Raw genomic sequence first — 5,578 nt, forward strand, 5'->3', positions numbered from 1 at the left:
TGTCCCCCATGCTAGCCTGCCCTTTGATCTTTACCCATAAGCTCTCAACTGCCTCATCCTCCTCCCCGCCTAAGCAGAGCTCGATGCATTCCAGTTGCTCTTTCACATGAAGAGCAACTCCACCACCTCGCCTTCGTGGCCTGTCTCTCCTGTGGGATGGCACAGCTCACCTCAGCTCAAGTTCCACAGGACACACATGCATCCTCCATGGTGCTCTGCAGCTTCTCTGGCCATCTCACATGGTCCAGACAAAACATCCCACAGCAACATGCACGTCCTAACCACCAGAAGATCTTCTGTTCTAGGGTTGGCTCCCCAGGGATGCGGCTCTGGATCAGTTTGCCTTTTGCTGTGACTGAGCACAAGTGAGAGGAGAGGAGAGAGGAAGGGGCTGTCCTTCCAAGCAAGGTCATTATCGTGCCAGCTTTAAGAATGAGCTTGTAAATGCTTGTCCGTAGGGATAGTTACTGTAGGACTACCACTGCCCCAAAAGATTCCTTCAGGGTTGCTCCTGAGCCAGAAACAGGAGAATCTTTAATGAGGATCAGGTTTGAGCTCACGTACATGGGGTAGAATAGGTCAGCAGTGCATTGCTGTAACTTCKTGGCCACTTCTATGCCGCGCTGTTGTTGCCATTTTGTTATTTTCAACTTTGCATAAAACAAATCCGGCTGTAACAGGTGCTTCTGGACTTCTAGTTTTGTTGTTGAACATCAGGGCTGACCAGCAGGTGGAAGTTCGAACAATATGTGTCTTGTTTCTGGGCAAGCGCTGAACTGAACAGTCCTGCACGCTCCTGTCTGGTGTGGGGAGGGGAATTACCCCTTTTCCCTCTGGGTTTCCCAGGTCATTTCATGGGAGTGGAAAAGAGCATTCCCTGCGACTGTGAGAGCACCTCTATGACTATTTCCTGTTTGACGAGCTGCAGACAGGCAAGTGGGTGGAGTTCATCAAGGGGAGGAGAAAGCCCCCAGGAGAGCTTCTGAAGTGGGGAGAGGTAGAGGCCAGGAAATGTAGCATGGATGGGAGCTTGTTTGTGAGGTCACTTCTATTACAGCGATCTGATTGGACAGCAGACAGGCAAGCACTGTGAGGTCATGAAACAGATGAGAAAACCTTCTCCATGGAGATATGAGCTCAGGGGGAGGGGAGAGGCTTATACAGGGGGACACGGTGGGATGATGATGTCACTTCTTTTGCACTGTAGCAAGATCTTTGGAATTTAAATTCTACCTGTAATACATGAGTGATGTTTAAATTTGTCTGCTGTAGTCCTATATCAACAGAAATGAATCATGCATCGTCTGGAGTGGTCACAGATGACCATGGGCCAGCTGGATTACAAGCACCCACTGAGCAACTCCATTCATGGAATCTCACCCAGGCCAGCTAAAGATGCTGTTGCAAGGACACCTGTCAAAAGCCAGAGAGCAGACAGCTATTCTGTTCAAGAGGTTTCAACTGCCCACATGAGCATTACTCTAAGTAAAAGATCACAGTGAATTAGATTTTAAAAAACAAACACACTGTCTGTGAACATTTGTGAAGCAAACACATCATTTTGATCCATCACCTCTGGCTATGGACCCAAGCACTCACACAGTGCCCCTCCACTCCTACTGTGGGCTCTGTGTGGAGCTTCTGAGCAGGTATGCCATTTCCACAGTCAAGGTGAGAGATTTGGCTGTGGGCCTGGTCTTGGGACCAGTAATCTCCTGGGGATCTGAAAGACATCATCCTGGTGATGGAACAGGGCCATGTCTTCATTTTGTCACTCTTTGTCCATCTATGGCCCATGTCTGTGTGTGTGAGTGGGAGCAGAGCCTGTTAAAGGGGATGGTCCCACCAATCCCCAGGACACATCTTCCTACAGGCTCTGTGGATGGACTGGCTGGGCTGGCTAGTGCCACCACAGAGACATCCATGCCAAAGCCCTGTCAGCTGTGACCTCGGGTACTGAGTGCATCCCACCCCACCTCCAGCCTGCCTCGTGACTGTGATCCTCTCCTGCCCAGACCAGCCTGTGATGGGGGYGGGTCATGCTGGTCGCAGCCCTGCTGCTGGGCTCTGACTCACCCTGGAGCAGTGGAGAAGAGCGAAGTGCTTGTCCTGTGGCTCCTCCTTGCCAGCTGTACCTCCAGCATGTGTTTCATCCTCTAGCCCCAGGTGAGGGTATTTTCACCCCTGGGGAGATGTGCAGGGAGCAACAGGATCCCCAGCCACCCCAGCTCCTCTCCCCTCCGCAGGAGCTGGGTAGCAGGTGACAGCTGGGACAGTCACCGGTGAATCACTTCTGCACCTCTCACCAGTGTGCAGAGCACCGAGGGGTCCTTGTGCCAGCCCTTGGGGACAGTGTGTCCTTTGGTGGAGGCTAAGCCCGGCCTCATGTCACCCTGAGGGTCTTGACAGGCGCTGGCAAAGCCCTGGGGCTGGCCAAGTGGGTGCTCACCCCACAGCAGAGGAGCTGTTGAACCAAGCAGAGCTGGCAGCCCCAGCCCTCAGGAAGACAGCTTTTATGCTGGCTTCAGCACAGCCCTGGGCTGCAGCTGAGCTCACGGCAGCAACTCCTACACAATGCTGATGGGACAAGGAAACCAGGATCCTGCATCCATGTGCTCCCAATTCCTGGTTAAGGGGCCAGTGCTTGAACCCCTGAGCTGCAAGGCCACCTTGCAGCCTGGCACCAGCTCCTTAGACACGCTGCCAGCTCGGAGTGCTCCAGGACCACCATCTTCTTCCTGAACTTCCCGTGGCCTGCTTTTCTCTGCCCTCACTGTGGAAAGAGCAAGACCTCAAGGAGATGAGTAACGAACATAGGTGCTGGAAACACAACCTCARTCCCCACAGGAAACTCTTCTGCTCCCACTAGGGCTCAGCCTCCAACCCTGCATTTCCCACGGGGAGAGACAGGTTGGGAATGGGGAGGAAGGAGGCTGTGCCAGCTGGAAGGCTCCAGGTTCTGGCGTCAGTGGTGATCCCTGAGCCCTAGCTCCCTGAGAACTCYTAGGTTCACCTGTCCCTGCTCCCGTGCCTGGGGACACCATGYATGTCCCTGGCAGAGAGCAGTGTGCAAGACAGAGCCAGGCAGAGCACAGCCATGTCCCTGGGAAGGGGAAGGTGGGCAGGGCAGACCCTGAGAGGGCCAGCACAGCTCAGCTCTCCTGYAGCACAGGTGAGAGCTGGACAAGGCCAGCAAGCCCCAGTCAAGCCCTGCATTCCTTGCAGCTGCACAAGTCCCAGAGTCCAGGGACTTGCCCCGTTGACTGTTCTTGTTGTGTCTACAGAAAATAGAGAGCAACAGGCATCTCCGAGAGGTGTCCAAGGTGAGATGGAGGACACYCCGCCTGCAGGTGCCTCTGCCCCTCCTTGGGCGTGTGAGGAACTCAGGGCAGCTATTGCTGATGGATATGTGTGACTGAGAGCTGAAGTCTTGCTCATGTCRCTGATAGCAGAATGGTCAGAAATGRAAAGTAAAAGCCAGTCTAAGGTCTTTCTCTGCATTGCACCTTGCTGAACAGAAAGCCTGAGTGAGCCTTTCCACCCAGGTTGTGTCCAGCATTGCCACTGCATGTCATGTGGGTCTCTTCTTTTTGGTCATCACATGACTGCGGATCCCAGGGAGCAAAGGGGCACTACCTAAAAGGAGCTGTTCCTCTTCCCACACTCAACATATGGGGCCAGATACTCTAACGTACTGCTGGACTGTTTTGATGGACCCTTCATGTCTGACCAGAGACATAGTGTCAGGAGTCATCAAGTTGGAGGAAACACTCCCCCATGTCCCATTGTAGAAAATCTGCAGGCGCCAGAGCAGCTGTCACTGTTCTCCAGCCTCAGGGCCGTGAACTCTGGAAGGAAAGGCACAAATGGTGAGAACAAGCTGGTTCTGKGGTSTGGAAAGAGAAACTGCAGCCATCCCTGACCATCCTCTAAGGTAGCCTGCAGCAGTCAAGCACAGGTATAGTTACTCTGAGAAGCAGAGACTCTTCTGGACACCCCAGGACTTAGGCAGAGGGCACTACTGACAAGTCACCATTTCTGCAAGGGAGAAGACAGCAGCCCCTGAGATGCAGTAGTGCTGKCCTCTCTAACCCCTAGGAATGGCTGTGCTCTTCCCACAAGCCTGAGGAGGTCCAAAGGAGACTGTGCATGGCTGTTCCCAGGAAAGGGGCAGGAAAGGGGCTCAGGGCAGCCAGAGACAGTCCCAGCCTTGCTCTGCTCTCCCTTTATCCCTACATCCCCAGGCACCAGGCTCCCACCACTACTTCTGGCACAGATCTGAGCAGAGAACTCCTGTGTCCTTTTTGTTTGTGCAGTCGTGGTGCCCCCATGCTCCAGCAGGAGARTCCCAGAGAGCAGCTTAATTCCCGGACCAGTTCACATCATCCAGCCAGATTTACCCAGAGCCTTCCCCATAATGAGTAGAGCCAACTGCCTCCAMAGTCACCCCACAGCCCAGATGGTGGCAAACAACAGTGGTGTTGGACATGTCCCAGGAGTCATCACAGATGGTCCCCCAGGTTCCTTGGTAGTAGATCTCCAGTCTGCTGGTACAGTGCTCTGTGCTGTTTACCAGCCGGACCTGCTGGCTCCCTGCAGCCAGAAGTCCTGGCTGTCAGGAGTTCACAGCCCTGGGGACCACAGCATGTCAGGAACTGTCAGAGCAACTCACCCAAGCAAACAACTCCCATGTCCTCAGCAGGTCCTGCCAACACTGCACCAGGCAGGGAGGTGTTGCAGAGGGTCAGGTGAGTCTCCTTCCCCGCACACTGGACCCTTTTCAAGCCCACAAGACCCATCCCTCGCCCAGGTTTCAGCAGGTTGTAGGCTCACTCTGCCCCTCCACACTGGAGATGCTGGCACAGCACACTGGCATCACTGATGTCCCACCAATCATCCAGGACTCTGCCGCATGCCCCATGCAGGGCTATCTCCACTTGCCTGTCAGAATGGTTCCTTCGGTCCACCAGCTGCAGCGATCCCAAGGGCCCTGCTTGGAGAGAGGGGAAATGACCTTGACACTCTGTGACACAAGGGAGCCTGGCACCCTGCTATGTGTCTCCCATTTCTAATGCCCTTGGACATCCTAGTGTTCAGTGATCTGTATCCAGCTCACAGGAAAGATCTCAAGGATGTGCATTTTCCAAGGGATGTATTGTTTCTGCAGTCACTAAACACTGGTGAGCCATATCAAGACAGGAAAGAGATGGGAAAGAGATGGGAAAGAGAAATCAGGGCAAATCCCAGAGCCACCAGGTATGTCCTTAAAAGTGCATGTGGAGCATCTCCAGCAGGAGGAAGTGGCAGCCTACGAAATAGGCTGGGTGATGGATGGGATGAGCACAAGCCCTGCTCTTGTCTTTGCACTCAGATGGGCCCCTGCTGAGACACCCAGGGGAGAGCCTGGACATCTCTGCCCCTCTGCATCCCTCTGGATCGGGGATGAGGAGCTTGTGTTCTCAGCAGGAAGCAGAGAGAGGGGGGGCTTTCTGAAAAGACAGAATGAATTTGAGGTTTATGCTGACAAGAATCAAGGGCAAATCTCAGCCCCACTGCATAKCTTAGCCCCAGGTATTTC

The 5,578-nt window shown here is 53.9% G+C and overlaps 1 pseudogene; it reads right to left on the reverse strand.

The window, feature by feature from the left end:
- Nucleotides 1-3,482: 3,482 nt before the first annotated feature.
- LOC146601218 (scavenger receptor cysteine-rich type 1 protein M130-like) lies at nt 3,483-4,990 on the reverse strand (annotated as a pseudogene).
- Between the last annotated feature and the right edge of the window lie 588 nt (nt 4,991-5,578).

Source organism: Rhea americana, unplaced genomic scaffold (genome assembly GCF_003343005.1).
Source record: "Rhea americana isolate MKP2758 unplaced genomic scaffold, rheAme1 scaffold_1071, whole genome shotgun sequence".
In the NCBI taxonomy this organism is placed as follows: Eukaryota; Metazoa; Chordata; class Aves; order Rheiformes; family Rheidae; genus Rhea; species Rhea americana.